Raw genomic sequence first — 24,848 nt, 5'->3', positions numbered from 1 at the left:
ATGATAATTCTGCCATTCACTCACCCTCAAGTGGTTTCAAACCTGTATGAATTTCTTTCCTCAGCTGAACACAAAGGAAGATATGTTGAAGAATGTCGGTAACCAAACAGTTGATGGGCCCCATTGACTTCCACAGTAGGAAAAAATAAATACATTCATACAGGTTTGAAACAATTTGAGGGTGAGAACTATTCCTTTAAGTTGGTCTGAGTCCAATAGTGACAATCCGATAAAACCAATTCCAATTGCATTCAAGTTTTAATCAAGGCATTTCTATGTTGTCAACTTAAGCATAATCAGTGTAAGATATGCATGTGAACATTATAGCAGTAAGATTGTGATTCCTTTGAATATAGTAGAAGCATGAATTTATGAAAAACACAATCACTTAGTCTTTGCTGTATTTTCTCCTCTTTCTTCAAGGCTCAACTGCATACAATAGAGAAGTTACTCTTCATGAATACACAAAGATGAGCTGTAGACTGAAGGACAAATTAAAACGGGACTACGAGCAGATATTGGTTGGTAATTCAGAGACGGGTCATAAGGAATATCTGAGCGACATCTACACTGATTTATATGTGGTGGGGAATGAGACTGGAGGAAGAGTGAACGACCATGAAGTGATACAGATCGAATCAAATCACAACCTATTGACTGCCAAGGAGAAGCCAATCGTGTGTAATGACATGTTTAAAGTCCAGTGTGACACAGATCGACGAAACAGAAAAGTGCTGACAACAGGGATTGCAGGAGTGGGAAAAACTGTCTCTGTCAATAAATTCATCTTTGACTGGGCTAAAGGAACAGAAAATCAGGATTTAGTCTTCATATTTCCACTTCCATTCCGTAGACTGAATTTAATTAAAGAAGAGTACAGTCTCATGGGACTGCTTAACAAATACTTCTTTAGTAGTCCTGAAGAATTGCCCTCTCTTCCTGAAGGTGATGGTAAAGTTATGTTCATCTTTGATGGGCTGGATGAATGTCGCTTTACTTTGAACTTTAAAGAAGATGACACATTTACAAATGTAAATGAAAAAACAACAGTAAGTAAGATAATAATAAACCTTATCAAGAAACACCTGGTTTCCTCTGCTCTCATCTGGATCACATCCAGACCAGCAGCAGCCAGTCTGATACCCCGAAACTACATTGATCAAGTGACAGAGGTGCGAGGATTTAACGATGAGCAGAAAGAGCAATACTTCATCAAAAACAGCAGTCCTGAGGTTGCTGGAAACCTCATCAGTCACATCAAGAAATCCAAGTCTATACATCATGTGCCACATCCCCGTCTTCTGCTGGATCTCTCTTATTGTTCTTCAGCCTCTACTGGCTCGACAGAACAATGCCAAAACTCCCACAACTCTCACAGGGATGTACACAAGCTTCTTAATTTCTCAGAAGAAACAGATGGAAGAAAAATACTGTGATGAGCCCGAACCTAATTCCAACGCAGTGTCTTTTGATCAGATTATTCTGAAGCTTGGGAAACTGGCCTTTCAACAGCTGGAGAAAGGAAACATGATTTTCTACAAAGAAGATCTTGAGAATTGTGGACTAGATGTCAAAAAAGGGTCGTTGTACTCTGGGTTATGCACTCGAATGTTTCAGGAGGAAAAGGTTTCAGCAATAAAAGTTTACAGCTTCGTACATCTCAGTGTACAGGAATTCCTTGCTGCTCTGTATGTGTTTATAATGGGCAAAGACAAGAAAACAAACTCATTTCTTCAATCCTGGAGAGAAAAACTGACATGGAAACTGTCCAAAAAGCCACTGTTTCAGCTTCATAAGGCTGCAGTCAACAAGGCTTTACAGAGTGAGAACGGACACCTAGACCTTTTCCTCCGGTTCCTCCTGGGTCTCTCACTGGAGTCCAATCAGAGTGACCTGAAGGGACTACTACCAAAACTGAAACTGAAAACACAGAATGTTAAAGACACTGTTGACTATATCAAACAGACAATAGAGACAGAGAAATCAGTGGAAAGAACCATCAATCTCTTCCACTGTCTGAGTGAACTGAAAGATGACTTTGTGGAGTACATCCAGAAGAATCTGAGCTCAGGAAAACTTTCAGCACAGAATCTCTCCACTGCTCAATGGTCTTGTCTGGTGTTTGTGCTCCTGATGTCAGAAGAGACCCAAGAGAAGTTTGAACTGCAGAAATACAGAAGATCTGATGAAGCACTGGTGAGACTGCTGCCGGTGATCAAAAATACCAGAAAAGCACTGTAAGAGTCTCATTTACATTAATTTATAAACACTGTTAGTCTTTTGTAATTGCCTTCATTTTAAATGGGTGACTTGATGGCCTAGAATGTTCAGAAAAATTAATAAAAGTAATGTGTGTGAAAATAAATGCTGGTTTGATGTTTTATGAAGAGATAATTGTTTTAGCTGTAATAGGCATTACTACTACTCTTTGTTTTGTTCTCTACACAGGCTACACAGCTGTAATCTCACAGCTCAGTCCTGTGAGAGTTTATCATCAGTTCTACAATCCTCAAACTCCTTTCTGAGAGAGCTGGACCTGAGTAACAATGACCTGCAGGATTCTGGAGTGATGCTTCTTTCTGATGGACTGAAGAGTCCAAACTGTCAGCTGGAGATACTGAGGTGAATGGTTTTTAAATAATTAACTATGTTATAATCAGAGGCTGACCAATAAGCAAGGTAAGCGGCCACTTAGCACCCCCAAGAGACAAAACATTTGCAGGAATGTGATATTTTTCCATATTTATACAGACGTATGACCCACATGGACTGCATAAGTTTAATAACAATATTGTTTGGGGTGAGGGGAAGGGAATGGGCTGTATGAAGATTGAATTTGCAACAGTTAGAAAAACTGTAAAATGCTTCTATTACATGCATGATTTGCTTCCGACAGCACTGAACAAGCTAGCAGCGCCATCTAGTAGCTGTGCACAGGACACAGTTAGCATCTCATGCTGGGTACACACCAAAATATTTTTTACAACTTATAAGATTTTCAAAATGTGATAGACCACAAACATGCGGACAAAAAATCCTAGATTTAAGCGTTTTGCTCCTATAGTGTGGGGTGTGCCATGATGTGACAAAGACAGCACACCACACACAAACAGATTTTCAACCAGAGTCTCGACTGTGAACACAGGAAATCTCGCAAAATCTCGCAAGAATTCAGAATAATGCAGGAACAAATTGCGATGATAGTGTTTGGAATGATTTTCACAGAAAATTCACGGAAAAAAAAGAAAAGTTTTTTTTTCATCCCTCCATCTCTGCTGTCCACATAAATTTCACTTTGTGCTGCGCCATGACTGCGTTTGTTAAACTTCTGTCTTCCATCATCTCGCTTTCTGATTGGATATTGTTTAGTTTCACGTGATAATCTCCAGAGCGTGCACGCGTTTGTCCTCTGGGTTCCCCTCACACATCAGGATTTCTGATTGTAAATATTCAACATGAATACTCACGATTCACGATCGGGGCGGCTCCGACGTTCTTCCTATCAGGTTCGGACACTCTTAACACACCTCACACCAATGGAAAATCTGATAAAATAATCTGTAGAACCATCAAGATAATCAGGACATAGCTAGGATTGTCGGAAGGGGGGGGGGAATCGGCCCAAAATCAGCCCGATTATCTTTTGGTGTGTACCCAGCATCAGCCAGGGTTCAAATTTAACACCACACACAAAATGGGGATTAACTGAAACAGAGTAATTTATCAGTTGGCCTGGATTTTTTATTTTTTTTTATTAACACTAACAATGCATTTTTAAAGAACAGGATATGGCTTAGTATAAATATCAAATTGTGAAGGTGTGGTGTATTCATATAAATAAACATTCTGACTCTAAGGACCAAGGTTAGAGCAAGGCTGTGAGGGCTGAATGTAGAAGGCTAATGATAAAGTTATTCCAAAACTGTAACTCCAGTTGTTCCAAGGGGTCAATACAAAAAGCCAAGAGGGTGAGTGTTTCCCAAAAAGGTCAATTAAAAACATCTTGCAGGCCTAGACAGTTCAGAAAAATGAATAAAGTAATGTGTGTGAAAATAAATGCTGGTTTGATGTTTTATGAAGAGATAATTGTTTTAGCTGTGCTTAATTCACTACAGTTAAAGTTTTTTCAAGCTCCAGATTATAAATGCTAATAGGATTATTACTGTTCTTTGTTTTGTTCTCTACACAGGCTACACAGCTGTAATCTCACAGCTCAGTCCTGTGAGAGTTTATCATCAGCTCTACAATCCTCAAACTCCTTTCTGAGAGAGCTGGACCTGAGTAACAATGACCTGCAGGATTCTGGAGTGAAGCTTCTTTCTGATGGACTGAAGAGTCCAAACTGTGAGCTGGAGATACTGAGGTGAATGGTTTTAAAATAATTAACTATGCTATAATCAGAGGCTGACTTAACCCTCTGAGGTCTGAGCTGTTTTCTGGGCTCTGGAGGTGTTCTGACATGCTCTGACATTTCTGGTTATTTCTGTTAGTGATGGGCGATACTGCAAATTTCGGTACCGATCCGATACAGAGTAAATACAGGGCCAGTATCGCCGATATCGATACCGATACCAATACTTTTTCATTTTAAAAGCATGCACTTTAACTTGTATGCACTTTCCTGTGCTAGAGCAGTGTGTCATGATTTATGAGGTGAATGCATCATTAATATGATAAATCTGAATATGTTTTCATGACTACTAGGCCTAAATATTTTGTGATTTGTGCTCTCAACTCGCCTGTAATTAGTCAGTGACTTTTACAAAACGACCCTAATTACAGTACTAGCCTACAAGTACTAGCCTACTGTTCAAAAATTTGGGGTCTGTAAGATTTTTAATTCTCTTCTGCATTTGTTTGATCAAAAATACAGTAAAAACTGTAATATTACAATTTAACATAGGCTATCTGTTTTCTATGCCATAGTAAACTGTAATTTATTCATGTGATCAAAGCTGAATTTTCGGCATCATTACTCCAGTCCAGGGCCGGAGTGGGGCCACTTTTCAGCCCGGGAGTTTCAGGCCCAAGACCGGCCCACTTTTTCCATGGTGGAATTCCAAATTAGCACTTTTTTAAAATTGGATAAATGAAGCAACAGTTCAGCTCGTACTATTGTGTAGTTAGTATTAATACCATGGGTTAACAAATAATGTAAAGGTTAAATAATAATTCACTTAGACTTTATAAGAAGCATAAGAAGCAATTGCAACTTTTTCACACAATTCTGACGTTATATTTCGCAATTCTGACTTTATATTTCGCAATTCTGACTTTATATTTCGCAATTCTGACGTTATATTTCGCAATTCTGACTTTATATTTTGCAATTCTGACTTTATATTTCGCAATTCTGACTTTATAACACGCAATTGCTTCTTTATATCACACAATTCTGACTTTATATCTTGCAGTTCTGACTTTATAAGCAATTGCGACTTTATTTCACACAATTCTGACTTTATAATTTGCAATTGTGACTTTATAACACGTTTTATGATTTTATATCACACAATTCTGACTCTATATCTTGCAGTTCTGACTTTATAAGCAATTGCGTCTTTATTTCAGGCAGTTCTGATTTTATATCTTGCAATTCTGACTTTATAAGAAGCAATTGCGACTTTATATCACGCAATTCTGACTCTATATCTCACAATTCTTTATAACACGCAATTGCAACTTTATTTCAGGCAATTCTGACTTTATATCTCACAATTCTGACTTTTTAACACGCAATTGCGACTTTATTTCAGGCAATTCTGACTTTATATAGATTCTGAGAAATAAAGTCAGAATTGCGAGATGTAAACTCGAGATAAAAAGTCGCAATTATCTTTTAAAATGTTTTATTCTGTGGCGGAAACAAAGCTTCCATAGCCTACCTCCTGGCCTCTTCCTCCCATCCATCCTCCCTGACGCGTACCGTTACGGCCGGCCCAGCTATCAGTAGGCGCCGGCGGAGCCGCGGTAGCCTCCCTGAGAAAACGTTTTGAAAAGACGGGCTATGGACCCAACCATTTCTATAGGAGGGGAGGGGAGAACTCCCTCACATGGTACAACCCATGCTGAGTTGCGCGCTGTGGTGGCAGAATGCGGAACGTGTGTATCCTAATGTAACTAATGTGACATTGAAATGTAAAAAAAAAAAAAAAAAAATATCCTCGACCGGCCCAAAAGTGAAGCGGCCCACCGGGAATACTCCCGATTCTCCCGATTACCCACTCCGGGCCTGACTCCCTCACATGGTACAACCCATGCTGAGTTGCGCGCTGTGGTGGCAGAATGCGGAACGTGTGTATCCTAATGTAACTAATGTGACATTGAAATGTAAAAAAAAAAATAAAAAAATCCTCGACCGGCCCAAAAGTGAAGCGGCCCACCGGGAATACTCCCGATTCTCCCGATTACCCACTCCGGGCCTGCTCCAGTCATGATGATATTTCATTTTAATATGCTGATTTGCTGCTCAGGAAACATTTCTTATTATTATCAATGTTGAAAACAGTTTCATATTTTTGTGGAAACCATGATACATTTTATGCAGAATTATTTGATGAACAAAGTTGAAAGAACAAATTATATGAAGTAGATTTTTTTTAACAGTGTAAAACCCTTGACTGTCACTTTTGATCAATTTAATGCATCGATCCTTGTTGAGTAAAAATATTAATTTCATTAAAAAAAAAACTTACTGACATCAGCATTTTGAACCGTTATGAACACTTTTGGTTTGTTTATTGCGAAATAACTCCCGATTGTTTCTCTGTGTCATCTAAGCAAGGCTTCGTTTCCCAAACGCACTGGGCCTGTGAGCTCAGTGAAGCACCAGCATCGAACGCTCTCTGTGATTGATTGGTTTCGTCTTGTATCCAGATGACTAGGAGAAAAAGTTCTATCCTACACAATTATCCGCTAACATTCGCTTATTTTTCCACTTAGAAGCTTATTTTACGCACTGAATTGCGTGCTAAATTAATAAAAAATTACTGATAAAAAAAACACCCATTTGGATTGATATTTTTATGTGAGGATCGATCCTTTTTGATACCACGTCAGTATCGAAGTATCGATACTTCAGGATTGATCCGCCCATCACTAATTTCTGTTACTTGTGACATTTTCATGGGTAAAGTCTAATTACACTGTATTCAGCACAAACTCTGCTACAATAATATATCAGCAGCATGTATGTAAAAGTTTGTAGTTTTGAGATAATTACATTTATGCGTGGTTTGTGAAAATACAAAAAAAAATTCGCACTGAAATAAGGCCATGAAACCCATACTGATTATTTCTTCACAAGACTTTTGAAAATTGTATCACGTAGCCTAGAATATTTGCTGCAAAACTATGTGAAAATCACCCTGACTGCTCATTCAGATAAGATTATATATTGATTTAAAAATGTTACAACGTGTTTTGTGTGAAAAAGCCTTATGCGGGACCTCATTAATATGTAAGCTTTTCTCACCTGAGAAAGACAAAGAACCTCCCAAACGGCCCTATTAGGAGCTATCCTAATATAGCTCCTAATAGCCCTGTCATTCTGAGCAACCTTGCACAATACTGTAAATGAGGAGATTTAAAAAAGAATGGCTTTTAAATTGTTTGGATTTATTTACAACACAACATAATCCAAAGATACACAACAAATGCCAAAAAACCCTTCAAAGACAGACCTTTGTGCCATTCCTAAAAACATTGTACATACCTTTCATTTCCAAGGTGTTTGATTTTCACTTTACCATGTTCATGTTCCAGAGACTCATGTGAATGTTGAAGTCGGCAGGACTCAGTGGCATCTGGGCCCTGAAAAAAAAGTGAACATACTGATATCAAGAGAAAGGCCTGCACGATTTTGCAAATAAAAATTAGATTTGTCTGGTTAAAATTGCTTTTTAAAATTCACAAAATACACACACACACACACAAATGTTTCCAAATATATATTATATAATGAACACCAGGTTTGTTGTGCCTTGTAGGCATAAGCTATGCACAGTGCTGGGTAAAATAATAATAACAATAGATAGCAGTATAAATCTTTCAAAATATTTCAGTAACAACCAAGCTAGAGAAAAATATATTGATTATCATGTTACTTAAAATTTTTTCGATTCGTTATGATGATATGAAATGAGATAATAGTAAAAACATGAAGCCGTTTGGCGTGTTTTGCTTTTCAAATTTTCAAATGATACATTCAAACGCGATCGCGCTGCAAAATCTGATACATTCAAACGCGATCGCGCTCAAATATAAAACATTATGGTTACCATACATATCTACGTTTGACCAGATATCCACAAACACAGTAGGCTCAACAGTAAACAGGGGTCTAAATATTATAATATTCCCCATATATCTAGCAACAGTTCAACTGCAATGTGACATTTATGCAACAATAACAAACTAATATGTAAAAATTTCTTACCTTAAATCTTTCTTGTCTTCAAATCGCGTTCTTCTTCTTCTGAGGTAGCCTAAATCCAATGTAAGCTCTGGCGCGTCTTTCAAACACAGTAAGGAGTAAGTTACGAAGTCTCTGCTTCTTTGTTTTGAGGTGATTTACAGGTCTGCGTTTCTCCGCATGGATCATTTGCATGTCAATCGCTCGTGCGCGCCTGGGCGTGTTCAAATTAAATTTAATGAGGACGCGTTTGAGAAACTGTACATGCCGCTTCTTTCGTATGGATTACTTAAAAACAGAATATTTGTTTTTTATATAATTTACAAACTTTAAAAATAGAGATTCCAAGCGTTGTATAGACATGTGTTTCAAGTCTGTGTGACAAACATTCGCTGAGTTACAGGTCATTTTCTGTTGCGTTTCAGAATGAGTTTCACATTGAGAGAGACGGCAGAACGCGCATCATGTTTATTTTCTTTGTTTTACGAAAAACACAACATTTTGTTTTTATTATGAGTGTACACAAATAAAAGAAGACATTTAACAGTTTTGAATGATGTACAACACAAGCATATAAGATAAAAATTAATATTAGAATTTTGATTTTGTTTGCACTGATAAGGAAAAAAAACGAGCCTATCGCGCCGGCGCGATAGCCAACCTCAGGGGGTTAAACAATAAGGGTGGTAAGTGGCCGCTTAGCACCCCAAGAGACAAAACATTTGCAGGAATGTGATATTGTTCCATATTTATATAGACATATGACCCACATGGACTGCATAAGTTTAAGAAAAATATTGTTTGAGGTGAGGGGAAGGGAATGGACTGTATGAAGATTGAATTTGCAAGTTACTAAAAGTGTAGAACACTTCTATTTCATGCATGATTTGCTTCCGACAGCACTGAACAAGCTAGCACCGCCATCTAGTGGCTGTGCACAGGACACAGTTAGCATCTCATGCTGGGTACACACCAAAATATTTTTTACAACTTATAAGATTTTCAAAATGTGATAGACCACAAACATGCGGACAAAAAATCCTAGATTTAAGCGTTTTGCTCCTATAGTGTGTGGTGTGCCGTGATGTGACAAAGACAGCACACCACACAAACAGATTTTCAACCAGAGTCTCGACTGTGAACACAGGAAATCTCACCAAATCTCGCAAGACTTCAGAATGATGCAGGAACAAATTGCGATGATAGTGTTTGGAGTGATTTTTACAGAAAATTCACGGGACAAAAAGAAACGTTTTTTTCCCCCTCTCTCCATCTCTGCTGTCCACTTCAATTTCACTTTGTGCTGCGCCATGACTGCGTTTGTTAAGCTTCTGTCTTCCATCATCTCGCTTTCTGATTGGATATTGTTTCATTTCACGTGATAATCTCCAGAGCGTGTGCGTGTTTGTCCTCTGGGTTCCCCTCACACATCAGGATTTCTGATCGGGCGGCTCCAACGTTCTTCCGAGCAGGTTCGGACACTCTTAACACACCTCACACCAAGGGAAAATCTGATAAAATAATCTGTAGAACCATCAAGATAATCAGGACATAGCTAGGATTGTCGAAAGGGGGGAAATTAGCCCAAAATCAGCCCGATTATCTTTTGGTGTGTACCCAGCATCAGCCAGGGTTCAAAATTAACACCACACTAACTGGCAACTAACTGAAACAGAGTAACTTATCAGTTGGCCTGGATTTTTAAACAATGCATTTTTAAGACAACAGGATATGGCTTAGTATGAATATCAAATTGTGAAGGTTGTGATGTATTCATATAAATATACATTCTGACTGTGAGGACCAAGGTTAGAGCTAGACTGTGAGGGCTGAATGTAGAAGGCTGATGATAAAGTAATGGAATCACTGTTGTGAAGGATGCATGCACATTTTTGGGACTTGAAGGAGGTGGACCCCATAACTTGACATTATAACCACTGAAATAACTACGACATTTTCTAAAATAACTGAAAATGTGTTTGTCTGAAAAATGATTGACATATGCATCTCGAAAGGCTTGAGGGTGAGTAAATCATGGGTTTAATATCATTTTTGGCCAAACTATCCCTTTAAGTAAACAAAGGTGTGTCATTTGTGTTTTATTGTAATAAGCTCCCTGAAGTTTTCAGCTAAAATAAAAGCTTTTGTTATTTTAAATTTGAAGATATTTTATTTCCGGCATGCAGTTGAGTGAGTGAGGCACGTCCAGGAGCTGCTCCGTAAATGTAATTTATTTTCAATAGTCAACGGGAACAATGAATTGCCTTAATACTTTAAGATGACGCCTACAACGGTAGAGAACCTCCGTATATTAGGTATTCCCAAGAATGTTGAAACGTCCAAGCCCTCTCACTCATGACATCATACTTCCCGGAACTTTTCGGGATAAACCCTGATTGGTCATGTCATTATAGATCTACGTCGTATCAGACTCTATTGACGTTTTGCATTATGAACATTTACTGACCATGAAACTTTGACTTTTATTTGATTAATTACAATTTCATATGCAGTCTGTGAACTGTGGGTTTGTTCTCTATTTCTGAATGCATTTACAATTTGTTACGGAGCTCTCTCCGAAAGTTCAGCAGAGAGAAAGTTTGTGTTGTGTGATAATGGGTAATGTTCGTACTAATGTAGTACATGTTTTTTTCCTTTCCTTTTGCGTTTTCTTTGTCCTTTCACATAATCTCAGAAGAAAGTCCCATTATTCATGTTTTCATCATTAGTCTTTTTGTTGTTGTTGTAACTAATGTCCACTAGCTCACTCAGTGCTCAGTCAGGTGGTTCATGTGTTCACTTTACCAGTTGGAATTTCAAAGGTTTAAACAATGTAACCAAACACAGCAAGATGATGTCACATTTAGAACATTTAAATACTCGTATTGTTTTTTAGCAAGAAGATCCACTTCATGGGTCTCAAAAAAACTCAGATCATGCCAGACTTTGTAAGAAATGTATTGGACAAGTTTATCATTCTAAATTTATTTTTTATATTTTATATAAATCAGCCCTATAAATATATAAAAATATATTTATTTTATATATATTTTTATATTAAATTATATTTAAGCAAATATTTATTATTATTTAAGAAATATTTGCTTAAATATACTGTATATATATTATATATAATTTGAATATTTAAATAAATATAAATATTTTATATATAAATAACAAATTTTTCTTAAATATTTACATGCATGTGTGTGTATTTATATATACAAAATAATTATGCACAGTACACACACATATATTATTATGTGAACACAAACTTTTATTTTGGTGCGATTAATCGTGATTAATCATTTGACAGCCCTAATATATATATATATATATATATATATATCAATGCTAATTCAATAGACCATATTAAATATATAAAATAAAGATATGCAACAGGCACGTTTAAACGACAAACAAAATCAGAACCAGTATTCTGTTACGTTCATGGTTCAGTGGCCTTAATGCATGCACGGCTTTTCAAAATGTCACAAAGCGTTTTGAGATTGTTTTGAATTAAATATTGCAGTTTATAATTTTGGCATACCACGACGAGTGGCGCTATGCATTGTTCTGAAGTCGGGTTTTATTCTGGGATGTTGAATTAGTGTTCGACAAACATGGCGGTGCGTTCATTGGATTAATTTTTCTCATAAAAGCTAAAATAACTTAATAGGCTACTCTATAATTTTTCGGTCATACAGATAAGAGTAGAGTAGCCTACATCATTAAAAACTGTAAACCTTTATTCATATTAGGCTAACGACAACAGTTTGTCGGTCGTCTCTGTCTCCGGGAACTGCGCGTCACAAAAATGAACCGAACGCCACTTGCCTCAGCTCAGTCACGATAAGAAATCGGCTATGTCTAAAGCTTGATTATGTAATCCATATGAAACCTGAGAGGAAGAGGATCTACTCAAACATTTTTAGCTATCATGTGAGCACTTCACAATGAGGAAAGGACAAGGAAAGGGTGAAAATCTCGCGCTAATTAAATGTAGACTAAATCGCCCTGAATTAAATTGTAAAAACAGATCAAATAAATGTATTTGTCAATGTTGCGATATTGTTTCATTTAAGTTCATAATTATTCTATAAATTTTATTTAGTGTAACAGTAGCACGAAGCACTGTGGTTCAAGATTTATTTGAATAAAAAAATAAAATAAAAAAAATGTATTCACAAATCGCACCCTGGTTGTAAGGGTTCAAAGATCCTGTGGAATTTAATATTGAGTTGAACATTTTGTTCATGACAACAAATGAACATGCGTTTGAAGATTGTATTTAGTTTTGCGTTGAAAAAGCTGGCCCAAACCGAAGTAGCGTTTTAATTCTTAAATTATTTAAATAATTAAATATATTGTAATAAACATTTATGACAGAAATAGCCTTTTAGCGATTTAAGTGTGAATTGCGACTTCTCTTTGTTTTAAGTTAATCTCAAACTATAGCCTGTGGGGGGGTTGGAGAAGGCAGAACTGAGCGTATAGTTGCTTTAGTGGGAGTGCAGGACAAGAGGTGTTAATGTTTCGTCTTTCATATGGAGCGTGTCGGATAGCCAGCCTGAAGAGCAGGAAAAGGCAAAATTCTTTTAAGGATAAATATCAAAATCTCCAAAAGTCCATAAGCAGGCCCTATATCTTATTAAATTATAAATATTGTAGTTTTATTTATTGTATTTAAAGGTTTTCCACACACAATTTCAATTTAGCAGATACAGAGCTCTTTAATTCGCGATCAACCTCGTTTTGGTGAATTCAGCAAGGCATGCTGCGTCTTTGAAGCAACAAAGGCTATTTGTTACAGTTTTTTCTTTCGTGATTTGTGTGGATGACACGCAGCGACATATACAGTATTATCAGCTGTATGGTGTATTTTTACCCTGAAATGTTTAATTTCGAGAAAGACCCGGCGCGCGCAGTGAGGGAGACAAAATAAACGTACTAAAAAGAGATCCAGCGAGAGAGAGAGAGGCAAAGAAAAACGCCTGTTCTTAATTTATTTAGCTTTAACTTTTTTCGTTTTGTACCGTTTTAATTTTTTTAACTTAGCTGCAATTTCTTTGACAATAGAAATTTTAAATGTTGCAAGAATAAGATTCTGTGTTTCTTATTTTGCATCGCAAAGGGAATAAACTTTAAACTTGATGCAACCCTGTTTTAAATAAATTAACTGTCCCGACACTTCATTTAAACCTTGAAATGTTCGATGGGTTTTCAAACTTAATTATTTTTTTTTTATTTTACATTTTCATTGTTAATTTTTTTATATATGGTTTATTTGTTGAATTTTTCACAATACCAAAGACAAACAATCAATATAAAAACTAAAATTAATAATAATAATATAATAAAAAGCACAAAAAAAAAAACAGACAAAAAAAAAAACATTAAACACAAAATCCCTCACAGTACTAACAGGTTTAGTATAGTATATAATATATAACAGAGCTTTATGTCATAATACAGAAATAGGACAAGGTCAGCCTTAACTAGGTCCAGCAAGTAAAGTTGAGTAACCTCAAAACTTAGAAAATAATGTGTGCTGCTAACGATAATACCAGTTGCAAACTGAAAAACCACTGAAAGTTCAGGGTTGGGCGGTCACTCAGTCAATTGAGACTGCATCCAGCTGCAGAGATTTAACATGCTCAAAAAAGGGTAACCAAATTCTTTAAAATTTAATCATGGAACCACGAAGGCAGTGTTTAATTTTTTCCAATTTAACAAAAAATAAGGCATCTTTTATCCACCGAGTATGAGAAGGGACTCGAGGACCCTTCCAGTTCATCAAAATACAACGTCTCACTAGTGTTGTAAGAAAAGCTACCAACTCAGCGAAATGAGACGGCAATGAGTAATTAGGAGGTAAAATTCCAAACAAGCCAATTAGCGGAGAGGGATGGATATTGACAGAAGTAATAGCGGAAAGTGAGTCAAAGACCGACTCCCAGAAAACAGATAAAGCAGGACAAGTCCAGAACATATGAGTTAGATTAGCCAGTTCTAGCTGACACTTGTCGCAGCTTGGATCAATGTCAGGGAACATACGGGCTAATTTACTTTTAGACCAATGTACCCTGTGGACCACTTTACACTGTAAAACACTGTGGCGAGCACAAACAGATGACGTGTGAACACGTTTCAAAATCGAATGCCATGTTTCTGTCTCTATCTCTATATTAAGATCCCTAGCCCAGGTAATCCGCAGACTATCAGAATCCAAAGGGCAACATGTGAAAAAGGTATTATAAATCGTGGAGATGGCTCCTCTTTGATAAGGATTGATTTTTGATATGGTATCGACAATGGTGGAGGGTGGGATCGAGGGGAATCTCAGAAAATGCTTACGGACAAAGTCACGGACTTGCAAGTATCTGAAAAAGTGAAACCTTGGTAAGTTAAAAATTTGAGTCAATTGTTCAAAAGAAGCGAATGTTCCGTCAATATAAAGATGTTTAATGGAAATGATCCTGTGGTCCACCCAGGCTGCAAAAGCCTTATCAATGAGAGAGGGAAGAAAGAGGGGGTTAGAATGAACAGGGCATAGAAGAGGTGTTGACTGTAAAGTAAAATGCCGCCTGAGTTGATGCCAGCTCTTAGACAATTTTTAACTATAACATTACTGGAGAAGGTTAAAGGTGATAACGAGAGAGGAAGACACAAAAGAGACGTAAGCGAAGTGATCCTTAACCATGGTTGAGACTGATCGTTGGAACAGCCTCAGAATAACATATTACGAACATTTGCAGCCCAGTAATAAAACAAGAAGTTAGGCAGGGCTAAACCCCCCAGAGCTCCTTAGTTTTTTGTAAAATGCCTTTCTGTATTCTTGGAGTTTTGCCATTCCAAATAAATTGAGAAATAGTGCTATCTAAAGAGTGAAAGAAACGCTTTGGAATAAAAACCGGTATGCATTGAAAAAGATACAGAAATTTAGGCAGTACATTCATTTTAATACAATTTATCCTACCCGCAAGAGAAAGAGGCAATAGAGACCAACGATGAAGATCTTCGGTCAATCGATCCAACAGAGGAGAGAAATTACAGTTAAACAGGTCAGAGTAGTTCTTAGTTACGCAGATGCCCAAATAGTTGAATTGATTTAATGATGTCTTAAATGGCAATTTTGAAAGAGGGTAAGCTATGGCTGCGGAATTTATGGGCAAGAGTTCACTCTTATGAAGATTCAGTTTATACCCTGAAACCTGTCCAAATTCCTTCAGTAGATCTAAAACGTGGGGTATAAATCTGTCTGGATCAGAGACGAAAAGTAAAAGGTCATCAGCGTATAAAGACAGTTTGTGCACAGCGCCCCCCTCTTATAATGCCCATCATTTGACTAGATATAAGGGCCGCTGCCAACGGTTCAATAGTGATGGCGAACAATAAGGGGGAAAGGGGATAGCCCTGCCGAGAACCACGTCCAAGGGGAAAATAATCGGAGTAATCATTGTTTGTGCGGACACGGGCCAAAGGAGAAGCATAAAGAAGTTTAATCCACGAGATAAATTTACAGCCAAATCCAAACTTTTTTAATGTATGAAACAAATAAGGCCACTCCACACGATCAAATGCCTTCTCTGCATCCATTGAAATAACCAGCTCAGGGGTGGTAGAAGTTGAGGGAGAGTACAATATGTCAAATAGACGCCTGAAATTGTGAAAAGAGTGCCTTTCCCTTGACAAACCCAGTTTGGTCTGTAGAAATGATTGAAGGAAAAACAGCCTCTAGACGCCTTGCCAACATTTTAGCTAATATTTTAACATCCGCATATAATAAAGAAATAGGGCGATAGTTACTACAGAGAAGTGGATCCTTGCCTTTCTTCAATAAGAGTGAAATGGTGGCCTGTCTTAAAGTAGGAGGGAGTATGCCGCATTGTAAAGATTCGTTAAACATATTTAACAGTAGTGGGGAAAGTTTATCTGTAAAGGCTTTAAAAAATTCAATAGGAAAACCATCAGGCCCCGGACATTTCCCATTCTGCCTGGAGTGTAACGCATCTTTAAATTCGTCTACCGTAAAAAGCTCATCCATCCTAGAAGATGTCTCAGGGTCAATGGAAGGAATGTTTAGGGGCCCAAGGAAACTATCCAACTGAGCCTCATCAGATGAACACTCAGAAGTGTATAACAAGGCATAAAAATTCCTGAATTGGTCATTAATAGTTTGAGGGTAAATAGTTGTGCCATTGACAGTATTAATTTTTAAGATATGTTGAGCCGAGGTAGATTGTCGGATTTGGTGAGCCAATATTTTGCCTGGCTTATCACCAGATTCATAATAGCTATGACGAGACTTAAGTAATGCTTCTATTGCACCGTCGGAAGCCAATATATCAAATTCAGACTTTTTAGTAAGCAATTATTTTAAAAGTTCGGGTTCAGGTGCATCCTCGCATCTGGACTGCAGTTCAGCCAATTCCCTGGAGATAGAGATACTCCTTTCAACAGTGTTTTTTTTTCCGAAAGGCAGAGAAAGAAATTATCTCTCCACGTAAATAAGCTTTGCATGCCTCCCAAATTGTTGACGCTGACACGTCAGAATTAACATTAGTGGAAATGAAAAGATCAATGCGACCATCAATGTTTTTTATGAAATCCGGGTCAGTAAGAAGAAACGAGTTAAAATGCCACGGGGATCGCGTAAAGGACACACCAGGAAATGAGAAATCAACTATGATAGTAGCATGATCTGAAATAACTATAGGAGTATAGAAACAATTGTTAACAGAAGAAAGCAGCTTGTTGTCAATGAGAAAGAGGTCAATTCGAGTAAAAGTACCATGTACGGGAGAAAAAAAAGAAAACTGCTTATCATTGGGATTGAAGAAGCGCCATACATCCGAGACAGCACACTGCTCCATAAACAGTTGAATAACTTTAGATGATTTAGATTGAGCGATGGGCTTAGTGGATGAGCGATCGAGTGAGGGGTCCAGACAGCAATTAAAGTCTCCACCGAGAATAAGTTGACTAGACACTATATCAGGAATTGAAAAAAAAAATTTTTTTATAGAAATCCTCATTATCCCAGTTTGGACCGTAAACATTAGCTAGCGTCAGAGAAATGCCAAAAATTTTACCTGTAACAATAATAAAGCGACCATTGGTATCCGATATGATTTTAGAGACAGATAAAGGTACTGACCTATGCACTAATATTGCAGCCCCATGAACCTTACTTGAAAAGAGCTTACTTGGTAGAGCTGGCCTACCCAACCTCTACGAAGTTTAAGATGATCAGATGGTTTAAGGTGGGTTTCCTGCAAAAAAGCAATTCTAGCGTTTAAATGTTTTAAGTGATCAAACACTTTATTGCATTTAACCCTCTGGGGTCTGGGCTGTTTTTGGGGCCCTTGAGATGTTCTGACATGCCCTGACATTTGTGCTTTTTTCAGTTGCTTATAAACATATTAATGGCAAAGGTGTAAATTCACTCTATAAAGCACAAACAGGGCTACCATAATATGTGAGCCATGTGTATGTACATGTTTTCATTTTTGAGAGAATAATGTTTATGCGTGGTTATTGAAAAAAATAAAAAATAAACATTCTGAAATAAGGCCACAAAACACATAGTAAATATGTGTCAATAAGACTTTTGACTAATGGATGTCCTCGCCTAGTGTTTTTTCTTCAAAATTATGTGAAAATAGTCTTGCTTTATCGTTCACATAAAACCATACATTGATTTAAATTGATGTAAAACAGGTTTTGCTTGGAAAGCCAATATGCGAGGGGGAGGAGTAGTTTACACCTTAGATTACAGTGTCCCACCCACTTTGCATAATGATGAGCCATTCACTCAGGTGTGAAACTGACTGAGCCACAATACAAGGACAACAGATATATTTAGAAGACTTATATTGACCATTTAAGATTTTGCTTACATCTATCTTGTAAATATGTTTTGCTATTTTATTAAAAAGGTTACAATTACAACAATAATTACAATTTCAACAATATTTCAAGTGTACTCTTTCTTTGTAAAAAAAAAAAATGATTATAGGCCTACATTTTATCTATGTATTCATATTTCAGTCGATTTTTACTCATCTCAGTAGCAATACAGTTTGCTAAAACATCATCATTCATTCACACACGCGATTTAAATTTAACTTCTGGCAAAGATGAAGTTGACGATAGGCTATTGACTCGCGATCTTCGCAGTAGGCTAGTGTTTTGGATGGTTTGTTTAGAACCAGCTTTCTGTAAATATATTTCACATTTTTTAGACATGTGAGGCGAGTAGGCTATACGGTCTGGTTTATGATGATCTCCAGTTCAAGCACCTTATGTTGTGATTGCTAGCCTATATTTACTTTAAATCCAGGAAATTTGTTAATGAAAAAATTATTAAAATTAAGATACAATTGATACAAAACGAAATTCGTTTTAAAGAAAGGATTTGTACTTTCTGTTTTGAGGTCTCTGTGAAAGTTTGAAAGTCTTTTAGTGCTTTTTTTAGAGCGCTCGCGTCCATAATGGAGAACTGTCACGTAATATTGTTTTTTCCTCATAAATGCGAACACGAAAAATAAAAGACAAAAGACTTTTAAGTAAAACTTACTCCGAAATTGTGTTCTCGGCGGAATTCGCTCTTCAAAATGCTGCCGTTCGTCCTCTGAGGAAAAGGTGCATTCTTCCTCGCTGTCCAGAATCATCTGAAGGGAGTCTTTATTACCGGAGAAGCGTGTCATACTCAAAACGCGATGAACTATCAGTCTGAAGTCTGATGAACAAACTGTGTTTTTATGGCATTGATCGGGGGGCGTATGCGATGCATACTAGATCAGGTAAACTATTTACATGTGAATCGCGCCGGGGGCGGGGCGGCTGCAGCTCATTTAGAGATAATGAAGGGAGAAGGAAAAACGGTACCTCTCCTTGCTTTCAAAGGGATTACATGAGTTAAAAACATTTGTTTTTTTATATAAATTACTTCATTTAAAAGAGGAGATTTCAAGCTTCATAAAGACATATCTCACGTGCCTGTGTGAGAAGTATTTGCTGAGTTATGATTCATTTTCGGACGCGTTTCAGAATGGACTACACAGACAGAGAGAAGGCAGAACTCGCTTCGTGATTATTTTTCTTTATTTGGCAAAAAGCACAACATTTTGTTTTTATTGTGAGTATACACAAAAATAATACACATTTAACAGAATCGATTGATGTATGAAACTTGTTTTATAAAATCAAAGTCAAAAGAGTATTTGGGGTCTCAATTCAACTCATAAGGAAAAAAGCGAGCAGATCACGCCGGCGTGATCTCCGACCTCTGAGGGTTAACAGGTGAATTAAGCCCCTTCACATTCCAGCTGACAAACCTCAACCCACCACTAGAAGCCAACTTGGCATTACAGTTTAACATAGAAAGGATATGTTAGAGGTGATATAATCCAACAAATCTGCATCCAAGACAGATTCACAGCAGCAGAAGAAAGGGAGGAGCAAGCAGCACACAAAATTAAAGAAAAAAGAAAAAAAGAGGGAAAACACACACACACACAGAGCACAAAAAACCAAACCATACACAAAAACATACTAACCCCAACCCGGATGCTGTAGAGAACAAAAACAGCAACGAACACACCTCTGATACAACAATCAGTGAATATTACTACTTCCCTGAAACAATCGCACTGCCCCCACAAACAAGTGCAATTAAACCATAAGAGAACAAGTTAAACCATATCAAACAACTCGAATAAAACACATTGAAAGAAACAAGGCCTGGACTTATAAGACCCGCGAGGTCATATATATTCAACAGAAAATATACCAAAACAGCATTCACCTTAAAGCCGGTGTACGGTACAAATATGCATGTTATAAGAAACTAAATACTCAAGACTTGTATAAAAAAATAAAAAATATATATACATACCCTATATTACCTATGTGCATAAAAAAAACGTAACATGCATTTACCGTCCGTAATAAGGTAGGAAAAAGCTCTGCACCGTTTTAGCAACATCAGTCGCAAACCGAAAGTTCCAATTTGCTAGCTTACGAGTTCTTGTTTAACCCTCTGGAGTCTGGGCTGTTTTTGGGGCCCTTGAGATGTTCTGACATGCCCTGACATTTGTGCTTTTTTCAGTTGCTTATAAACATATTAATGGCAAAGGTGTAAATTCACTCTATAAAGCACAAACAGGGCTACAATAATATGTGAGCCACGTGAATGTAAATTTTTTCATTTTTGAGAGAATAATGTTTATGCATGGATATTGAAAAAACTAAAAACTAAAATTTCTGAAATAAGGCCTCAAAACACATAGTAAATATGTGTCAATAAGACTTTTGACTAATGGATGTCCTCGTCTAGAATTTTTTCTTCAAAATTATGTGAAAATAGTCTTGCTTTATTGTTCACATAAAACCATACATTGATTTAAATTGATGTAAAACAGGTTTTGCTTGCAAAGCCAATATGCGAGGGGGCGTGAACGAGGAGTGGTTTACACCTGAAATTACAATGTCCCATCCCACTCTGCATAATGACTCTGCATAATTAGCCATTCACACAGGTGTGAAACTGGCTGAGCCACAATGCAAGGACAAAGGATATTTAGAAGAAGACTTATATTGACCATTTAAGATTTTGCTTACATCTATCTTGTAAATATGTTTTGCTATTTTATTAAAAAGGTTACAATTACAACAATAATTACAATTTCAACAATATTTCAAGTGTACTCTTTCTTTATAAAAAAAACAAAAACATTATAGGCCTACATTTTATCTATGTATTCATTACAGCTAACATCTTAGTTGATGACTTTATTTTTGACAAAAATAGTAGGCTATTTTATATATAGAAATTGCTAAACAAAAGCTTATTTGACGAGGCAGTATATTCTACAGTAAAAACTGTACCCAAATATACTAAACAAAATGTTGTCTTTCATATTTCGCCTGACTGTAACGTTGTTTTCATGAAATATTAGGGCATATAAATGTTAATTTGCAGTTTGCGTTGCTTATACAAATAGCCTACATTTTATTTCAACATATTTCAGTTGATTTTTACCCATCTCAGTATAGCAATACGGTTTGCTAAAAAAATCATCATTCGTTGACGATAGGCTTTTGACTCGCGATCTTTGCTGTAGGTTAGTGAACGCACCGGATAAATGCACATTTATTAGGCTATAGTTTTTTTGTTTTGGATGGTTTTGTTTAGAAACAGCTTTCTGTAAATATATTTCACATTTTTTAGACATGTGAGGCGAGTAGGCTCATGATTCATGATGATCTCCAGTTCAAGCACCTTATGTTGTGATTGCTAGCCCATATTTACTTTAAATCCAGGAAATTTGTTAATGAAAAAATTATTAAAATTAAGATACAATTGATACAAAACGAAATTCGTTTTAAAGAAAGAATTTGTACTTTCTGTTTTGAGGTCTCTGTGAAAGTTTTAGAGCGCTCGCGTCCATAATGGAGAACTGTCACGTAATATTGTTTTTTTGCCAGCTGTGGTAAACAGCGCGCATCTATGCCATTCATTCATTCATAAACAGAAACCCGAGAAGGAAAAACTTACTAGTATTCCTCAGCTCGTATTCCTCATTATTCCTCACAGCGCTGTGTTGTAAACAAGTAATGTTCTGAATAAACTTGTGTTTTGGTTGTCTCGAGCTGATACAGGGGGCGTTTACAGGATTGCGCGGATTACCTCAGCCATTTGCGTTTGAATAGCACGCGCTCTCCGTGGGCGGAGTCACATTACATTTGAATTAGCTCTAATGAGGTCGACTGGAATCGCTCTCTTTTAATACAGATTTCACAAGATGAGAATATTTGTTTTTTATATAAATTACTTCATTAAAAAGAAGAGAATTCAAGGTTCATGCCTGTGTGTCTGAATGCCTGTTTGACTGAGTATTCGCTGAGTTATAGTTCATTTTCGGATGCGTTTCAGAATGGACTACACTGGCAGATAGAAGGCAGAACTCGCATCACGTTTATTTTTCTTTATTTGGCAAAAAGCACAACACTTTGTTTTTATTGTGAGTATACACAAAAATAATACACATTTAACAGAATCGATTGATGTATGAAACTTGCTTGTAATATCAAAGTCCACAGAGCAAAATTAATTTCTTTTGAACTGAACTGAAAAAAAGTGAGCTGGTATCGCCGGCGATACCGCTGACCTCAGGGGGTTAAGTCCTGGTCCTGGATGAATTTAACAGCATCTGAAGCGGACTGGAGCCATGTTTTATCTCGGTTGGGTAGAGTGATGCGCAGTCTGGCCGGGTAAAGAAGAGCCGGCTTGAACCCGCGCTTGTATAGCTCAGTCATGGGACCTCTGTACTCGGCGTGCTGCTTCACCACGTCGGGGCTGTAGTCGTCAAACAGACGAATCGTATGGCCTTTATAAAGCAGGACACCCCGTTTACGAGCCTCGCGAATTACAACGTCTTTAACCTGGAATTCGTGGAAACGCAAGTTAACAGGCCGTGGTCTTCCTCCCAGAGCCGGCTTAGGAGCGAGGCTCCAGTGCGCACGATCTAACTCAGGGGGCGAAGTGAGGACCTCCGTACCAAGAACATCAACAAGTAGTTGAGAAAAGAACGTTGATGGACGAGGACCTTCAATCGATTCAGGTAGGCCTATAATCCGAATGTTTTGACGTCTGCTACATCCCTCCAAATCAGCTACTTTGAGCTTGAGCAACTCGTTGTCTTTCTGCAAAGCGGAGTAGGCGCCCTCGAGATGCTGAAGCCGTTGGTCAACTGAGGTGGCGTTAACTTCCAGAGAATCAATGCGTTGCCCGTGATCAGTAATGGTGGAATGAATGCTGTCCAGTGTAGATGCAAGAGACTCGAATGAGGATTTAAAATCAGTCGAAAGGGCCTCTGTGTGTTCATCCAGCAGTGAGCTAATGTCAGCCATGGAAATGCTAGCCGTTGAAGAACTCTCCTTATCTTTTTCTGCGTTTTTTCCTTTAGCCTTAGACATGATGAAGTGTTCCGAGCAATTACAAACAGTTTATTAAACTTTTGTTGACAGTATAAATTAAAATTCTAAGGTTTGGCAACAAAATTAAAAATGAAACTGCGGGAGCAGGCTGAGCGCGCGACTATTCTGCACTCATAACCGGAAGTCGTTTATTTTTTTAATTGAAAGCAATACTGTATTGAAAGTCTTTTTCTGATTTGTTCGATCTATTTTGAAAAACAGATCGCTCCGCGAGGCTCATGTTGTTGCGTTGACCACAGAGCTATATCATCTGAATGCTGATGATATAGTATCTTATGGTCATGCAAAGCCTCATTGATGTAGCCTAATATTTTTTCTATTGCAATGTTTTATGTTGAAAATGTTTTCATTATTATATTTATTAAATTTCAGTATTGTAATTACGAATTCTTTAAATGTTTTATTTGAATTGATCTGCTACCAGCTTTCAATCGCTCTCAATGAGCCGCGGCGCGGCGGCAGATTATGCAATAGAGAGAATAAACTGACACTTTGTAAAGGCTGTGATTGTAGCGCCTCTTAGCGGTAAGAGGCTGCAAATACACACCCGCAATGTACCACTCTCATGTCCACCATATTACTCTCGCAGTGATTACTTTTTCTTAGACAATAAATTGCTGTCTAAAGTGGGGGCCTGTTCATATGGCAGCATTCTTATATCTGACCATGCTCCACTTTCACTTTCTCTACAGTTTCAGGATAAGATGTTTGGTTCTCGAATTTGGAGATTTAATTCTCTACTGCTCTTTGATAAAGCATTTTGTGATTCATTAAAAACCCATTTAGATCTTTTTTTTGGAGATAAATACCACCCCTGAGACCTCATCTTCCATAATTTGCAAATCTTTGAAAGCATAAGCTCGGGGTCGAGTCATTTCAAATTCAGACTGTGTAAATAGATAATTTCAAACTGATTTTAATGTTATCAACTCATCAAGCAGAAAAGTTATTGCTAAAGACTAAACATGCATTTTTTTGAGTATGGTGACAAGCCAAGTAAACTTCTTGCACTTCAGTTAAAGGAAAAATGTAAAAACCTTTGCCCATAACTACAATAACCGACGCAATGAGAGAAGAGCTAGAATTACCGTTTTCCACAGAGGAGATAGTGCTAGCAATCCAGAGTATGCAGAATGGCAAGACCCCTGGGCTCGATGGGCTCCCTGTGCAGAAAGATGTTTTCTCAAACACTTAAAACACTGCTCCTAAACATGTTATTAGACTCCATTAATAATGGCTGCCTCCAACCCTTCGTCATTCTTGTATTTCTATGATTTTGAAAAAAGACAAAGACCCTCATGAATGTGGTTCGTACAGGCTAATCAGTCTTTTGAACATAGATGTAAAGATACTGGCTAAAATGCCTGCAAAGCGTCTTGAGTTGATTTTACTGGCAATCATACACAACTACCAAACTGGTTTTATTCAA

General features: G+C 37.3%; 1 pseudogene across 1 annotated transcript in view; it reads left to right on the top strand.

The window, feature by feature from the left end:
• Nucleotides 1–24,848, top strand: part of LOC308689339 (protein NLRC3-like) — a 62,095-nt pseudogene that overhangs the window by 24,228 nt on the left and 13,019 nt on the right. Inside the window, exons 5-7 of the transcript XR_014032239.1 lie at nucleotides 393–2,237; nucleotides 2,449–2,622; nucleotides 4,190–4,363. The product of XR_014032239.1 is annotated as a protein NLRC3-like (transcript). The remainder of the gene's footprint in view (nucleotides 1–392; nucleotides 2,238–2,448; nucleotides 2,623–4,189; nucleotides 4,364–24,848) is intronic.

Source organism: Scardinius erythrophthalmus (genome assembly GCF_964197995.2).
Source record: "Scardinius erythrophthalmus genome assembly, chromosome: 4".
Taxonomy (NCBI): domain Eukaryota; kingdom Metazoa; phylum Chordata; class Actinopteri; order Cypriniformes; family Leuciscidae; genus Scardinius; species Scardinius erythrophthalmus.
This window is presented reverse-complemented; position numbering and strand designations above follow the sequence as displayed.